General features: G+C 47.5%; 1 protein-coding gene across 2 annotated transcripts in view; it reads right to left on the reverse strand.

Annotated features, from left to right (window-relative positions):
* Positions 1 to 15,687, reverse strand: part of prkd3 (protein kinase D3) — a 47,064-nt gene that overhangs the window by 28,533 nt on the left and 2,844 nt on the right. The window contains exon 1 of one of the 2 annotated variants that reach the window (XM_018734511.2): positions 1,154 to 1,183. The exons of the other annotated variant lie outside the window; for it this stretch is intronic. The gene's annotated coding sequence lies outside the window, so the exon portion shown is untranslated. Of the gene's footprint in view, positions 1 to 1,153; positions 1,184 to 15,687 lie in introns of those variants that run through there. 2 annotated transcript variants of the gene reach the window in all.

A 15,687-nucleotide genomic window follows, 5' to 3' on the forward strand; every position in this document is an offset into this window, starting at 1 on the left:
TGGGTGTGGCGACAAAGCGAAAAACAGCTTATTTTCCATGGCTCCGAGCGCGTGGTCTCGATGAAATGCCCGACTGGTTTCAATTAGATTTTTAAAAATCCGTCTCATTTCTGAGCACAAACACTTGCGAACAAACACTTGACACGAGAAACAAGGCACCCGAAGTTTGAATCCCTGCTCCGCAATAACCCCGATCGAGGTGCTTCCCTTGAATTACTATGGTAAGAATATCCTACTGTGTAAATGGGCAAAACTGTTGCAAACTGTAAAGTTACTAACACTGTAGGTCACCTTGGACAAAGGGATAACACTTACACACTGCCCACCTACATAAATTACATAAAAGACCATAAACTGATACTGAGCAGAAAGGACAAAGTTCAAAAAAAAAAAAAAAAAAAAAAAAAAAAACTCTATTGCTGTATTTAATACTGACCACAATTAGATGTTATCCACTTAAAATATGACTCTAAATACAGTGACATGCGAGAAATACAGAAATAATTGAAAGTTCACAAGAGGAACCGACAGCGAAGCTCATTCTAGTCATAAAAGCTTCATTTTTTTTCTACCAGCACCTCCAGTTTCCTGTATTTGTATTTAGCTTGGCACTTTATGTTTATTCATTCAGCGAACACTTCTCTTCAAAGCAACTGACAATGTTAAGATACCTACCCCTTGATATCGCTGAGTAATTTAGGGTAAGTACCTTGCTGAGGAGTACAAAACCTGGGGGTGGGGATTCGAACCTCTGACCTTTGGGTCTAAAGGCAGCAGCTCTAACTACTATGCTACCAGCTGCTCCCGTTTTTGGTAACCTGTTTAATCCAAACGATTAATAAAGAACACCGAGTGCAGCGGGACCCCCGGGGACCATTTGCGGCAGATGAGCCCTGAGAGAAGCGCGAGCGCGCCTAAGAGCGCCGAGGCCTACGGCTCCTTTTAAACGCTCGCTGTGTTCAACGGCGGCTTCCGAACACCCGCGGCTCTGTGCACGCCCTGCCAGGATGACACCGAATTACGGTAAAATGCTTTGAATCTGCAAGCAATGCACTAGTGAGCTTTAGAGCGCATCTGGATGTGGGGAGTGCCGCTCAACGGTGCAAGTAAAAAATAAAGCCTATTTGTTTGGCTATGAACGCATTACACTTACACACGCTACTCTTGTGGCAGCTTTGCTACCAGGCTGCGGTGCGGCACGTCGTCTCCTCCGGTCCGCCCGCCGAGGTCATTCCCAGTGCTCCGCAGCTGCGGCACGACGGCCGAACGGCGCATCCAGTCTTCACAGCCCCTGGCGTTCGCACGGTTCCCATTTCACACAGACTGCCGATCCGTATCGGATACAAATCGCTTATTCACCATCGTCCCTTTTTTCCACTGCAGAAAAAAGTCGTTTAGAAAGATGAGAAATGAAGACGACCGTGACTATGGAACCACCACCATCCCAGACATGATTCAAACTCCCCACCCATATACTAAGAACGAGGTCCAGGTCTTCCCTGAGACACGATTTGGCTTTAAACATGACCGACCGCACTCTTCGAAGATCCCACTATGACCCAACGGTGAAGCAAGATGTCCGGCATCAGCACTGATTTCAACAGACAGGGCAGCGTGACCCTCACGGCTGGCTTAGGCTTGGGGGCTGGTTAATGGATCGGGTGCTTTCGGGAACAGAAGCACAAGCCACGAAGGCCTGCTCTTGCCACTTGGTATGATGAGAGAGGGTTTTTACGGGGGTGTGGTGGCACAGCGTGTTTGGCCCCTACCCGCTGTGTGGTGGGTCCAGGGTTCGAGCCCTGCTTGGGGCGTCTTGCGATGGACCGGCGTGCGATGTGCCCCTCCCCTTCCAGCCTTGTGCCCCGTGTTTCCGGGATAGGCTCCGACTCGCTGCGGCCCCGCTCAGGACAAGCGGTTGTTGACATTGGTTGGACGGTTGGATTTTACAGCCTTCGGAATACGCAGGGACTGAAAACGCCGTCTTTTTTGGTCTTTGGAAGCCAGTGGCTGTTGCCCTGTGGTTCCTTCTGGAATATGAATTATCCAGCCAGTCGTCTCGTGTTCGAGAAGGACGGGAGGCAACGTGCAGTAAATAAATTGACACGGGTCTGATTTCGCTCAAACGTTAAACTCTCAGACCTCAGCGTTGAAAATGAGAATACGCAAGCGGTCGTTTCGGCGGATAAAGGGAGACACAAAGGCCACCAAGACGCCAAAAACGCCAACAGGTGTATCGAACGGTGACCAAGGGAGATGGAAACATGACTCCACCTCTAACTGAGATGACGTGCATTTTGTGTTTGTGTCTTGGCAGCCTGCTGCAAGCTGCTCATCACATACTCTAGAGCTCTTTCCCCAAACTCAAAGGCTTCTACAGCAATACCCAGTAAAGGAACCATGTTTTAACTCCGTCAATAACGTAATAAACGAGTCCGTCAACAGAGACCGGAACCAAAACTAAAGGAAGGTTGCAAAGTCTGCGAAAGATCTCTCAACAAACCACTTCGAGAGTTTAAAAATAAATGGGAAAAAAAAAAAAAAAACGAATGAGAAAAGGAGAGCCTGGGAGCCTCTGGGGAGCACAGAGGTGAAGGCGCCGCTGGACGATTATCTGACCCAAGCCGGAAAGCCTAAAACAGCGGCTTTAACTGCTAGGGCCGAGAAGAAACAAAATAAATAGAGAAATAAATAAGCTTGGCTGAATTTTTTTTTTATCTAAATTTGATTGGGTTTTTACAATTACAGAAATGAACGGTACATAATCACTCAACGGCATTTCATGCAGACAATGAAACGACCGGGAAAAGCATATCGTGGAAAAAAAAAAAAAAAAAAAAAAAAGAACGGATGAGCGGTTTTCACCAAACAAGTTACAACCGCACTTGGAAGGTCCCCCTACCACCCAAACGAAGCTATTTGAACACTAAGCAGCCTTTGAAATCAGTCCTAAAGAACATAACGTACATGGTTCCGATCAAGGCGCGCTCTCCTCGAAAAACTTTGCCATTCCTCCTATGCTAATGGAGAGGCTGTCATTTCACAATACTGATATAGTACCATCTCAAAACTAGCGTCGATCATGCTTTGAGTTTCCAGGTTTAGGCTCAGAATCTTCTGGAACGTGCCAGGTATCGGTATTACGGAGCGCTCGCTCGCTCCCGTCAGGAGAAACACACGAAGCCAGGCGAAAATGCCATATAATGTGGACGGCTAATTCCTATCATGGCAGCGCACGTCGATAACATCGACATCAGAGCGCCGGGCGAAGGGCGACTGGGGGGGGCGCACATGTGGCTTTCATTGTGCGAACCTACAGCTATTAACATAATAGTAGGAAATCACTCCTTTTCTGCGCACCAACACTGACTCCATTGTTGAGCTCCTATCGCATCTGAGGAGCCCGCAGATGTGAAAAAGGGTTGTGTCATTAAGCTGGAATTGCGGAGGGATCCGTCGAAAAAACCGTGATTGGCCCTTCCCTTGCAAGCGAAAATCCCGACTTAAGGCGAGATGGGGACATTCGGAGGCTCCAAGCCTTCCTTATCAACTACCGTTACTGAGCGTTACCTGAAACCTTTATTTGAGGTCACTACTCACAATGATTTATCCATTTCTACAGCTGGGCAATTTTAACCGTACCGGTTCAGAGTTAGTACCTCGATCACAGGTAGTACAGCAGGAGGTGGGATTCGAACCCGGGCTTTTGGATGGAGTTCTCGACTGCAAAGTGGTGGCTCGAACCACTAAACTGCAAGATCGCCAACTCCATCAGCGAGAGAAAAAAAATTACTATTTTTGCCCAACTGTCTTGACTAACTGGTTTGACTCTATTGTTTTGTATTGCATTTTTACTTATAGAGCCAACTTGCACTATCCAGGACCATGTAAGTGATGGTGTTAATCTCCACTTACTGTATATTTGCTGTTACTGTTTGTTTTTACCGTTTACTTTCTAATTACTATGTATCCTTGTATTTCGCAGTACTCCAATATAGGTTTGTATGCTGCATCGCACTCGGAACCGAAATCCGTTACACTTGCATAGTGACAATGAAGGTGAATCGAACTCAGTTGTACAAGAGAAAAAATTAATAAATAAAATAAAAACAGCAGAAAGTAGTTATGGTTAGAGCAGCTTGGCACACTTTGAGACACTTGAGGAAATAAGATGCAAAATTCTGGGCGCACTGGCCTCCGGTAGTTATTTTTTTTTGTCCATCTTAGTGACCTCACTGCAAGCAAAATTTAAATAGAACAACCACAGAGCCTTACATGAGCCATGAAAATAATCAGTGGCAGGTTGGGTGGTCAAAGACTGTTCTGGGGAAGAAGGAAAGGAAAAAAAAAAAAAAAAAAAAAAAAAAAGCATCACACCTAAATATCACAGGTGCCACAAAGGGAACAATGTGAATGTGAGTATAATCAGTTAAAATCTGGGGGGCCAGTTAAGCCGGTATTAATGGAGATTTGTAGAACTGTGCCTCCGTTTGCCCGGGAGATCATCGGCAGCAAGCTAGCGCTCTTTCACATGTCGCTGGGCTCTGACAGGTCAGGAAGCCACACAAGTTGGGGAAACACCCTCTGCAGTCTGGGCTGGAGGAGGGGAGGGGACTTTTCTCCCAAGGAAAAAAAAAAAAAAAAAAAAAAAAAAAAAAAAAAAGCCTCAAGTGCGGCGCTGCCGACTTTGACATTCCGTCTCGTTCGTTTCGGGCCCGGCGAGCTGCGTTCTTTCCTCGCCTCCGGCAGCCGCGATGCGCGCGGCCGCTCGTGCCGAACCCGTGCCGTCACGCAAGGCTGGGAAAAGCGCCGCGACGACAACGGCCCGAAATATCGGCAGAGCAGCGACGGCATCGTACGGCCCGGCTGAGACTTTCTAATAGCACGCCTTGTCAGCCGCTCAGGGCTCTACGCGTTTCGTTGCACGGTGTCCGTTTCTCCCCGGTCCGTCCTTCCATTCCGCAAGATTTCCTCATGGTTACAAACGGCGTCTTTGAAAAGCCCAGGGTGGGCAGCACGGGGGGGGGGGGGGGGCTTCCTCCACGGAGGGCCCAGGGTGTTCCGGGCGGGTCGTTCCGTGCACCCTCTGCTCCCGCTTTCAAGCGCCGCCATTAATGCTGCTCATTACCAGAGGAGTTTGCAAGAGGAAACCAGGGGTCCATTTCATCTGGTCCAAAGCGCCGCCACATAGGGAATCGAGCCGAAGCACACACCTTCCCCCAGCGGTGGCATGTAAAATACCTCTTCTTCCCCGCCCCTCCCCCACCTTGCTTGGTACCGTCACACTCACGTCCTCTTAAAAATCCTTTAATTCGTTCTCCATCGCGGTTGTCCTAGTCCCATCTGTATAGTGCGCACGGGTGTGGGGGTGGTGACCAGCGCACCATCAGCATTAGGGACCCCCACACCCAGGTGGCAGCCCTCCCTGTGGATCTCGCTGCTCCAATCTGTCATCTCTGACTTTCGGAAAGCGTGCGCTCCAGTCGGCTACGCCGCTCCGCGCCGAAATTACGGTACGGTGCAGATGGTGAAAATGAGTCAGTGCGTGCAACTGGAGAGCATTTAATCACAAATTAGTTTCAGACTTGCAAGGCTGACAGACCGTAGGCACAGGAAGTAACTTCTGCCTTTCTGCTTCTGCAAGAAATCACTTGACTTCACTTCCCTACCTTTTAACACATTTACATTTGCTCATGTATCTTATGCTTTTTTCCCCCCCCAAAATAGCTTACAGCATGAGCTTTGCACACTGAGCTACTTACAATGATTTACCCTATTCTATAGATGGGAAATTTTCACTTGATCAATTCAGAATAAGTACCTTGATCAAGGATACTAGAGCAGGAGGTGGGATTCAAACTTGGCTCCTGTGAGTGTACAGGTGGCACTTTAACTACTACGCCACCTGCTGCCCCAAAGACCCTGGGATTTAAAAAAAAAAAAAAAAAAAAAAAAGTCAGCACACACTACCAACTGCTGAAATGAACTCTGACTTGAGGAGGAAAACAGGAAATCTGGAGAGAAGATCAACACAGAGACGGTGCTGTGCAATCAAATCTCCGCTTCGCATTCCGCAGGTCCTCGACACACACGTGTGCAGGTGCGCGAGCGGACGGACACGCGGAGGGACACGTTAGACGCGGATGATCCGCAGAGGGGTGCGAAGCCGAGGCTAAGGAACCCGCTGAACCTTGCGCACGAGGCCTCTCGATGCTCCACCTGCTTCCAGGTTCCAGGGCTCGGTTACCATAGCAACCCTTAACATGCAGGACCGCAATCGTCCACACGTACCTGCAGGAGGACGATTACGTTTGGCCAATTACGAATACCCCCCTCCCCCCCTCTGGTGATAAACCCCACACGGACTTTCCCGTTAATATTTAAACCAGAAAACTGGCGTGGCCCAAAAACCACCTCCAGAGCTGTAAGCCTTTGAAACGAAGAGCATTTTACTACAGGATACTCGCGTTTACCACAAAACCCAGCAGGATCGAGGCAGGATGCACATTCAAATGCTATAACAACCTACACATCCCAGCTCCGAGCGCAGCGGTCCAGGCGAACGTGCGGAGGGGACTGTTGCTGCGAAGTCAACGACAGCTCGCGAGCTGCAAACCCCTGCGGAACGAAAGCAGAATGCGCTAGAATGCGTGCAAAATCCGCACAAGTGCCGCGTTGGGCCGTTCTCTGCCGCGGCGCCCTCCGTCACGCCGCGCACTCGTTACGTGCCGCCGTTTCTCGGCCTTGGCGTGCAACATCGCTCCACGGGACACTTAAATTATTTCTGTTCCGCTCAGGTCGTTTAAATCTACGCCAGCGGGATCCATGGAAATCGTGTGTCTCAAACACGCTTTTGTTGCTTTAATTACAGAAGCAGCTGTGGCCGTTCCCCTGCGGTCACCACGGAGATCGGGGTTCAGGGACCGGGGCAAGGCCTCGCCTGTACTCCGCCGCGTAAGGCACCCGCGGGCACTTCCGGCACAGTCCGACCTGCTGAAATGACCGCGAATATCCGGGGGATGCCGGGAAAGGTAAAATGTTCACAAAACCACCTTTTGAGAAAACGCTCGGTTTTCCTCCCATAAATTAGTGCCAAAAATGTGTACATTTACTTTTATTCATTCAGCAGATGCTTCGTGCAAGGTCAGTCTACGCTCGTGACGCCGAGACGCGCTGTAAACTGTCGAAATCTGCAGAATAAACGTTGCATCCGAAGTCATGTTACAGAGACAAAGAGGAGCTGAGGATGCGGGTTCCAGCCTTTCGTCGACACCGGCGAGTTAACGCCACTGGAGTCCCGAGAGGATGCAAACACGCACCGCACATGTCACCATCACGGGACGCGACGGAAGCCCCTCGCCCGGCCCCTGCTTTTCAAAGCTGACCCCCGGAATGAATGAGCCTACAGAAACATCTGCGTGAGGAGCGCTCATTCCGAGCCATTTTCTCGGAGTCGTGAACTTTTGTCCCAGATCTGATCCCCGACTTGTTGCACGAGAGGACTTGGGCGACACCAAACAGGAAGGGCTGCACAAGCAGGAGCCGCGATGTTTATTCCCGCTCTATCGGCCCAGCGTTGCTGGCACGAAGGGGTAGGTCGGCTCCACGGGTTTCCTCGGAACGCCACAGGATGAGTGCAGTTACTCTTCACGCGCTACTAAAGATGGACGATGGACAACAGAGCAAATCCAAGCCTACTAAGACCGTCTCCCGGGAGCCCCTGCCACAGCCAGTCCAATCAGAATGAGGACCACTCATCACAACTTGCGATATATAAACAGACCAAAGGCCTTACCCACCAGTGACTGTTATGATGCAGTTTGATCGAGACCCTTCCTCATGTAACTATCGGTAATCTACTCGGAACGAGGCCCGTACCCCCGGCTAACCGTGACGATCCCATCAGGTCAAGGCCCTTTCCCACAAGTTACTGTGATGATCCAGTAAAACAGACCATTACACACGAGATACTGTGGTAATATAATTGGACTGAGGCTCTTAACCATGAGCGACTGGGATAATTCAGTTAGACTGAGGCCTTAACCCACGAGCAACTGGGATAATCCAATCAGATCAAGGCCCGTACCCCTGAGTTACGATGATGATCCAGTCAGATCGAGGCCCTTACCCACAAGTTACTGTGATAATCCAATCAGATTAAGGCCCTTCCCCATGAGTGAATGTGATGATCCGGTTAGACCGAGGCCCTTTCCCCATAAATTACTGTAATGATCCAACCGGACCAAGGCCCTTACCCATGACTGATCGAGACCTTCGCTCACAACTGACTGTGATAATGCAGTCGGGCAGAGACCCTCTCCCACAAGTCTCGGTCTGGGCCGGTCTAATTTCACTGAGACGCACTCGTCACCATCTGCAATAATCCAAGCAGACTGAAGCCCTTGTCCACGAGTCGCTGGCTGAGCCAATCCAATCAGGTTGGGCATATCTCCCACAAGCCACTGCATGAGTCAATTCGATAAGACGGAAGCCCTCACCCAAGAGCGACTGTGCTAATAGAGCTGGATTGAGGCACCGACCCACCCGTCTCTGTGATACTGCAACTGGACTGAGTCAACGCCTAAAATCAAAGCGATGTTAATGTGTGAAACAATTCCAATTAAAGGCAAAAAGTTACAAATAAATTGCACAAAATAGTGAAACAAAGAGCGCACTGTCCTCAACTTGATCGGTTTTCTTCTCTTTGTCTGTATTCAACGGGAACTTTAGGTATTTGTGTGTCTTTGTGTGTCCGTCTGAAAAACACCCTCGTATTCATTCGCCACTAATTAATCTCTAAATTCAGACCGAAAAGGTTTAAATGCAAACATTTCCATTTCATGCAAATGAATGAATTATAATTTCATATCTTCTGTAAAATTTCAACAAGATACATATTCATTTGTCTTCTATTAGTTGAGATTCATATTTTATTTTGCAACGAGAATAAAAATCAACCTCAATCTCAACCCAGATAACGATAAAAATGCCGTCTGTATGTGCCGAATTCATTTTTGGAAATATTTCAGATACGGCAGTCCATCATTTCTAATCTTCACTCTTCAGCATACATTCTTCCCCGTTTTTTTCTAGAAAGGTTTGCATTACATAACCCAAGATTTAAAACTAATCTTCACCCCTCAGTCATAACACTGACAACCTCTTGTTTCATTTTCTCCAAAATCTTTTAAAAACAAACCCTAATTAACACTGCATTTCTTTTTCAGAAGGATCAAATCTATTCCTTTAAATCTTGTCATGTTTTCTCCTCACTTAACAGTCACTGCTCTCCCATCTGTGACTGACACATTTCTCTATGATGAAGCTTCCTTTTGCTCAATCTTATTACCTCTCCGCAACATTTCATGCCATAAAAAACATCAATGTTACTGAACTCTGTTCAGGTTCTCAGCATGTTTCTTTTCTTACTACACGCTTGTTCTAGTTATGAGCCTTTTTGCAGTGCTTCCTCTCCATTCCCATTATCGTTTGGAGTACCGCAAGGCTCTGTTTTGAGTCCGTTTGTGTTTCTTTCCATGGTTGTGTCCACCATCCAGAATCACGGCAATCATTATTTCTCCACTTTCCTGATTCTCAAGGTTCGTCATCTTCTATTTTTCTTATAGTCGCTCCAACTGACCTCGATGTTTCAGGAGTTTATTAGTCTCTGAGCTTTATCTTCTGCCAGAAATCGTTCAACTCTGTAGTTGGCTTATCTGAAAGGAAACCTAATGTCCATACAATATATGAGGGGTTTGAAAACAACCCCCAATGGCATACCCAAGCACTACTTCAACCAAGTCTTTGGCAAAAAAGAAAGGAAGTCCTGGACCTTGCAACTTGTATAAGCAAGTCAAAACCTCCATCTCTCAAATAGGAACTGCTGATGTACCCTTGAGGCTATAATAAAGCACTGCAAGGCACCCACAATGGTAAAATCTAAAAGGCATTTATATAAATTTACTAAACTCACTTTCAAAGTACATTTGTTTTCGTCCCTGGGACAGCCCTGCATTTCTCTGGTGTAAGCGTTCCTTTCTAATTAGTAACGTATACTGTATGTGTTCGCAGTAAAGCGACTGGTGAATCACTTACCCACAATCCTGTCCCTTGGTTGAGGAAATGACAGCACACGGAGGCAAGGTTCCATCCAAACAATATCTACTGAGATATTACCACATAAAACACTTTTCCTGTCCTCTCCCACATGGCTCCTAAGCACTTGTTTTTTTTTCTGCTGACCGGAGGAATTTGTGAATGACTGAGCTGGGTCCCTCAGCTGCCAGAGCCAAATCCCCTATTAAAACCTGACACCACTTACAGATTTCAGCAGTCTCCAAGTGTGTGAGGATGGCCTCTCTGGTGAGAAAAGGACCGGAGTCTTTTTTTTCCCCCTACACCAGAATGAAATGCAGATGTTTGAACTCTGAAATGACACTGCTGCATATGACGTAAGCCGTGGTACAGTTTCAGAGGCTCTGTAACAATATTAAACATCACTCAACCAGACCACAATTACCCTGCGCTGCAAACTGTTCTAGGCTCTGCAGTTTGCAAAAGAAATTCACACCACCTTTCTGAAAGCATTTTAGAGTTTTTGGTTGCTTAGTGCACGGTGAACACCCCAACAATCGGATTAGAACTGTTCATTTTTGCAGTGATTTATGTGCAGCACGCATTCGCTGACCGGTGACTCTTCCGTGGCTTCGGAAACTGTTTCAACCGTAAATTTCAGACCTAAATAATTTCTTTCACTGAGCAAACTGGCTGTTGGGGGGGGGGGAGAATTTCCCTGGAAGATGACATTGTGCACAAAGGGAATCAATTTATTTCCATTTATTCATTTAGCTGATGCTTTTCTCCAAAGCAACTTACAACATCAACTCATTACAATTATTGACCCATTTATAGAGCCTGGCCATTTTTACTGGAGCAAATTAGGATAAGGACCTTATACAAGGGTACGACAGCAGGAGGTGGGATTTGAACCTGTGACCTTCAACTCCAACTACAGCAGCACTAACCATCAGACCAGCTGCTGCAAGCAGTAGAGCCTTGGCTCTAGTACGTAAAGTAGTGGTGGAGACCCTTGCATCCAGGACAATGTGGGGTCTGACTGTTCACCTTTGCGGTGATGTAATATAAGGCGATTTAATGCACATCTGACTGCCTACAGGAAGCGAAATCGTGCTCAACAAACATGGAACGTGCGACAGGACTCTGAGAAATAGTGGGAAGGAGGGGGATAAAAGGAGTCGTTCATCACATGTGCCCTACGGCCTCAGTCACAAGGGTGTGGCATTGATGGATGTCACACGGCGATCCCAAGTCAACAGCCAGACGGATCTTTCCGGGGCTGCGTGCCGCCGCTCTCGCTCCACATTCCTGACTCCCTTCCAACGTATTACAAGATCCCAGAAAATATCAATAGCGTCTAGATTTTCTGCTCCGTCAAGCAGAACCACTATATCGGTTAGCAACCATTGGGGGAGCAAACTAAAGCACAGCGCTGCAGGAATGTGGGCCAACTCTACCTGAGCCGAACAGATCTTTTCATTTTATATTATTTTTAAGGCAAAGGGTTTCCTTCAACCCGCACAGCTCCCCCGACTTTGCGACAAGCATCCCGGCACTAGAGAGGCAGTGACGACGGAGCTCTTTGATGTTCAAGCAGAAGTTCCCTCCACCGGCGCGAGGACGGTTCCGTGCCCTGCTAACAGAAAGCATCAGCTTATCGCAGAATTTCTCTCCTTCCTCGGGGGGTGGGCGGCTGATCTACGCAAAACGCAACACAAACAAGGTCTTTGTGATGTTCGCAAAGAAGGTAGCACTACAGTTTCTGCCAAATCTAAGCACATGTCGACAGAGCTTCAGGGGGGAGAACACACCTTGTTTTGGTATTTGGACCGAAAACACAAAGCGCCCTCTATACAACTTCAGTCAAAAGTTTGAGTACACTTGCTGGAAACTGGCTTGTGTTGACTTCCGGTATTTGGTGAACGAGGCGCCGCGTCCCTGCAGCTCTTCTGCAGAAGTTCCCAGAGGTGTAGGACACTTGTGTGTAGGTTTGTTCTGCAGATGCTTTTTTTCCAAAGCGACTTTCAATGGACTCTATGTAGTGTTATCAGCCCACACACCTTATTCACCGCGGTGACTTACACTGGGTCACTCATCCATACATCAGTGGAACACACACTCTCTCTCTGTCACACACACTATGGGTGAACCTGAACAGCATGTCTTTGGCGTGTGGGAGGAAACCCATGCAGAAATGGGGAGAACATGCAAACACCACACAGACTGAGCAGAGAATCAAACCCACATCTTCTCACACCACCCAGGTGCTGAGACAACAGTGCTACTTGCTGTGCCACTATGCTACCCACCACCTACAATGATTTACCCTTTTATACAAGTGGGGAAGTTTATTTGTGCAATTTAAAGTAAGCATCTTGCTCAACGGTACTGCAGCCGGAGGTGGGACTTGAACCCGCAACCTTTGGGTCCAAAGGCAGCAGCTCTATAAATTAGATTACCAGCTTTCTTTCCCTCTTCTTTCCAGTTCTTCCCATACAGCTGTTGTCCACATGGACCCTCACTTCTCAGTGCTGCTGTTACTTCATTCACAAACGGTAACTTTACCCTCCTGAACGCCTGAACTCGGTATAAAGGACAGGACCGATGATGGATGTGTTGTGCTGTCACTTCCCTTCTCTACTTTTCACCTTTTCTCAATGTAATTAAGGCAAATGGAATGAAAATGGGTATTTAGTTTTTAATCGGGCCAAAAGCTGCTCTGCCTGGCTGCCCCCACAATTGGAGCTTTCACCAGATTGAACAACGGCGGAGACTAATTCACTTGATCGCCACGGTTTACACACCTTAACACTGCGAAGGCCCTGGCAGGGGGACCACTACCCGCTCCGCAGAGACTGCCTTACAAGACGGAACAAGGCGGTACAGGCGTGTCCCCGGTACCACTATTCTGAAGAAGTCTAACTGGGCAAAATTGCAAAAGTTCATTTCCCACCACTTCTCACCTGCTTTAAAGGCAACAGATAGTTATCACGGTCATATCCGATGCGTGGACCGAGCCTCGGGACGCGGCGTTCCGGCAGCTGGGTTAATCTTAACCTTCCGGAACTGCAGTTTTGTGTTTTTTCTTTTTTTTTTCCCCCTCAACAAAACCCTAAAACCTGACGGCAAAATTTTTCTGCGACTTTGCCAACTTTTTTTGCCACTCACACGAGGTGCTGCACTGTTTTTTTTTTTTTTTGCTGACGAGGTTTCTGCGGTGTGGGACCGGAGGCTGGTTGGGGGAGGAGGGAAGACTCATCACCCGACTCCTCCATCCCCCACCACCACCACCCGATTTCCTCCTTCAGAGGTGACTAGTTACCCAGACTCCCCAGTCTCCGGTGTAACCTGCGGTGGGCCTCTCCATCCGTCTCTCGGACCATCGACACCGAAGCACCGTGATGAACGCGCCAAACTCACACAACGCTCACCGTCCTCCTGACGAACCAGAATAAAACAGCTTCAAATATGCTTATCTGACACTTTACTCCAAAACAACTTTGAATGTTAAGATACCTACAATTATTTACCCATTTATACAGCTGGATCATTTTACCACAGCAATCTGGGGTAAGTACCTTACTCAAGGGTACTGCAGCTCACAATGGGATTTGAACCTGTAAACTGGGGGCCCAAAGGCAGCAGCTCTAACCGCTACACTACCAGCTATCCAGAACAGGACATAAATGTGTAATGCATAAATACAAATTGCATATACATAAAAAACAGATACAAAAACATACAGCATCTGCTGCATTTTAAACAAGTCCATAATAAACACAAATGATTTATGCTTCATGGGCAAAATATTATAAAAGAAAGTTACGGCGCAAAGTTATATTCCATATAATTCTAACTTCAGGTGAAACGGTATAATTATCTCACATTATTTGGGTATAAAAACAAAGAGTTAGTAAAACACTCCAATTGTATGTGCAAAGTCAACTGGATAAACAATAAAATGTATTAAAACTATTAGGCTACAAAAACGAAGGCTGGTTTTTCCATATCGCATTTAATGCAAAATCCGACCTTGGTTTTAATATACTAATAGGCTTCATGTCAAACCCTTTGCTGCCACACCTGGATGAGTTTCTATTTAGTTTATATATTTCTTTTATGGGTTTGCGTGAACTGCTCGGCACCCGAGGAACAGAAGGTAGGTGTCTGCCCCTTAAAACGATCCTGCGGTCCAAGTGCTCATCCATCTCGCGGCCTTTTGTGCCAAACGTTGGCAAGGAAATTGTCGCTGCCCGTTTCTCCCCACTGCAGTTCTGTCTATAACATGACCACCTTCTTTTCCACACATCACTCGGCGAGTTATGTCGGAATTTGATATTAATGAAGTGCTCATTAGTAAACGACAGGTAACCTGAAACGCACGACAGCTTCGTTCCCAGCCGGTATGGAAACGACAGATCGTCATTTCACATCAGATTATTATTTATGTGACACTTTGCCCAAGAAGGACTTACAATTTTAGATTGCAACTTAAGCTAATACACCGATTTACCCATTTATACAGCAGGGAGTTTTTACCGCGCTAATTCAAGGTAAGTGCATCTACATTTATTTACCTGATGCTTTTTTCCAAAGTGACTGACAATTATTACTCCTTTATACAGCTGTGCAATTTTACCGCAGCAATTCAGGGTACTACAGCTGGAAATGGGATTCAACCCTGCAACCTTCGAGTTCAAAGGCAGCAGCTTTAACACTATGCTACCAACTGCCACTACAGTAGAAGCAGGGGATCTGAACCCAAGACGAATGACTACAAGGCCGTGGCGTTAACCGCTACACCACCTGCTGGCCTGTATCAATCGATACTCTGTGTGAATCCACTGTTCATCTTTTAGCGTCGCTTACAGATTTAATGGCGGCAGAATCACAGGCCTGCGGCGACACATGAGCCAAGGCTCTTACTTTACACCGCATTCTTTACATCTCATAGCCGTCACTGCAAATAAGTCCCACGATTCCCTTGTTTCCACTATTGGAACCAGATCTGCTGCCCAAACACAAAGCCAAGGGGTTTGGACAATACAAAGAGGTCATGCTGCTCCTGCACAGGCCAACGTACATGCAGAAAAAAGAAAAAAAAATTAAACACCCGCTCACACGAGTCTGTCGCTACGTCACCGGCTTGCTTAATATCCTGTCTGAAGAATAAACAGATCGGGGGGAAAACTCCTGATGCGCCGAGAGGGATGCTGACGCCGGGGCACACGGGGCCCCCCCCGCCGGCCGCGCCGTCTCCCTCAGCAACAGGCGGGAAGCTTTACAGCCGCGCTGCCGTGTAACTTGTTATTATGCCGCTCGGGACGATTTATGGTGCACGACGCAGGTGTCTCGCTCGCGATAAGGAACGGCGCTGGCAGATTGCGGCATCGAAATGAGAAACCACAACCATCTGCCTCCTGAAGCGCTGTGATCTGAGCGTTACTGTTTTCACCTGCGTTCCCCCACCCCCCCCCCCCCCCGACTGCTTTAATCGCGGGCCACCGGGTCTGATGCCATGTTCTTTACCACGGTACATATTTCTGACATACCCTGTTAAAATACGTAGCATCAAGAGGCCTTGAATGGGAAAAAAAAAAAGGATCACTTTCT

This window comes from Scleropages formosus, chromosome 15 (genome assembly GCF_900964775.1).
Source record: "Scleropages formosus chromosome 15, fSclFor1.1, whole genome shotgun sequence".
Classification (NCBI taxonomy): Eukaryota; Metazoa; Chordata; class Actinopteri; order Osteoglossiformes; family Osteoglossidae; genus Scleropages; species Scleropages formosus.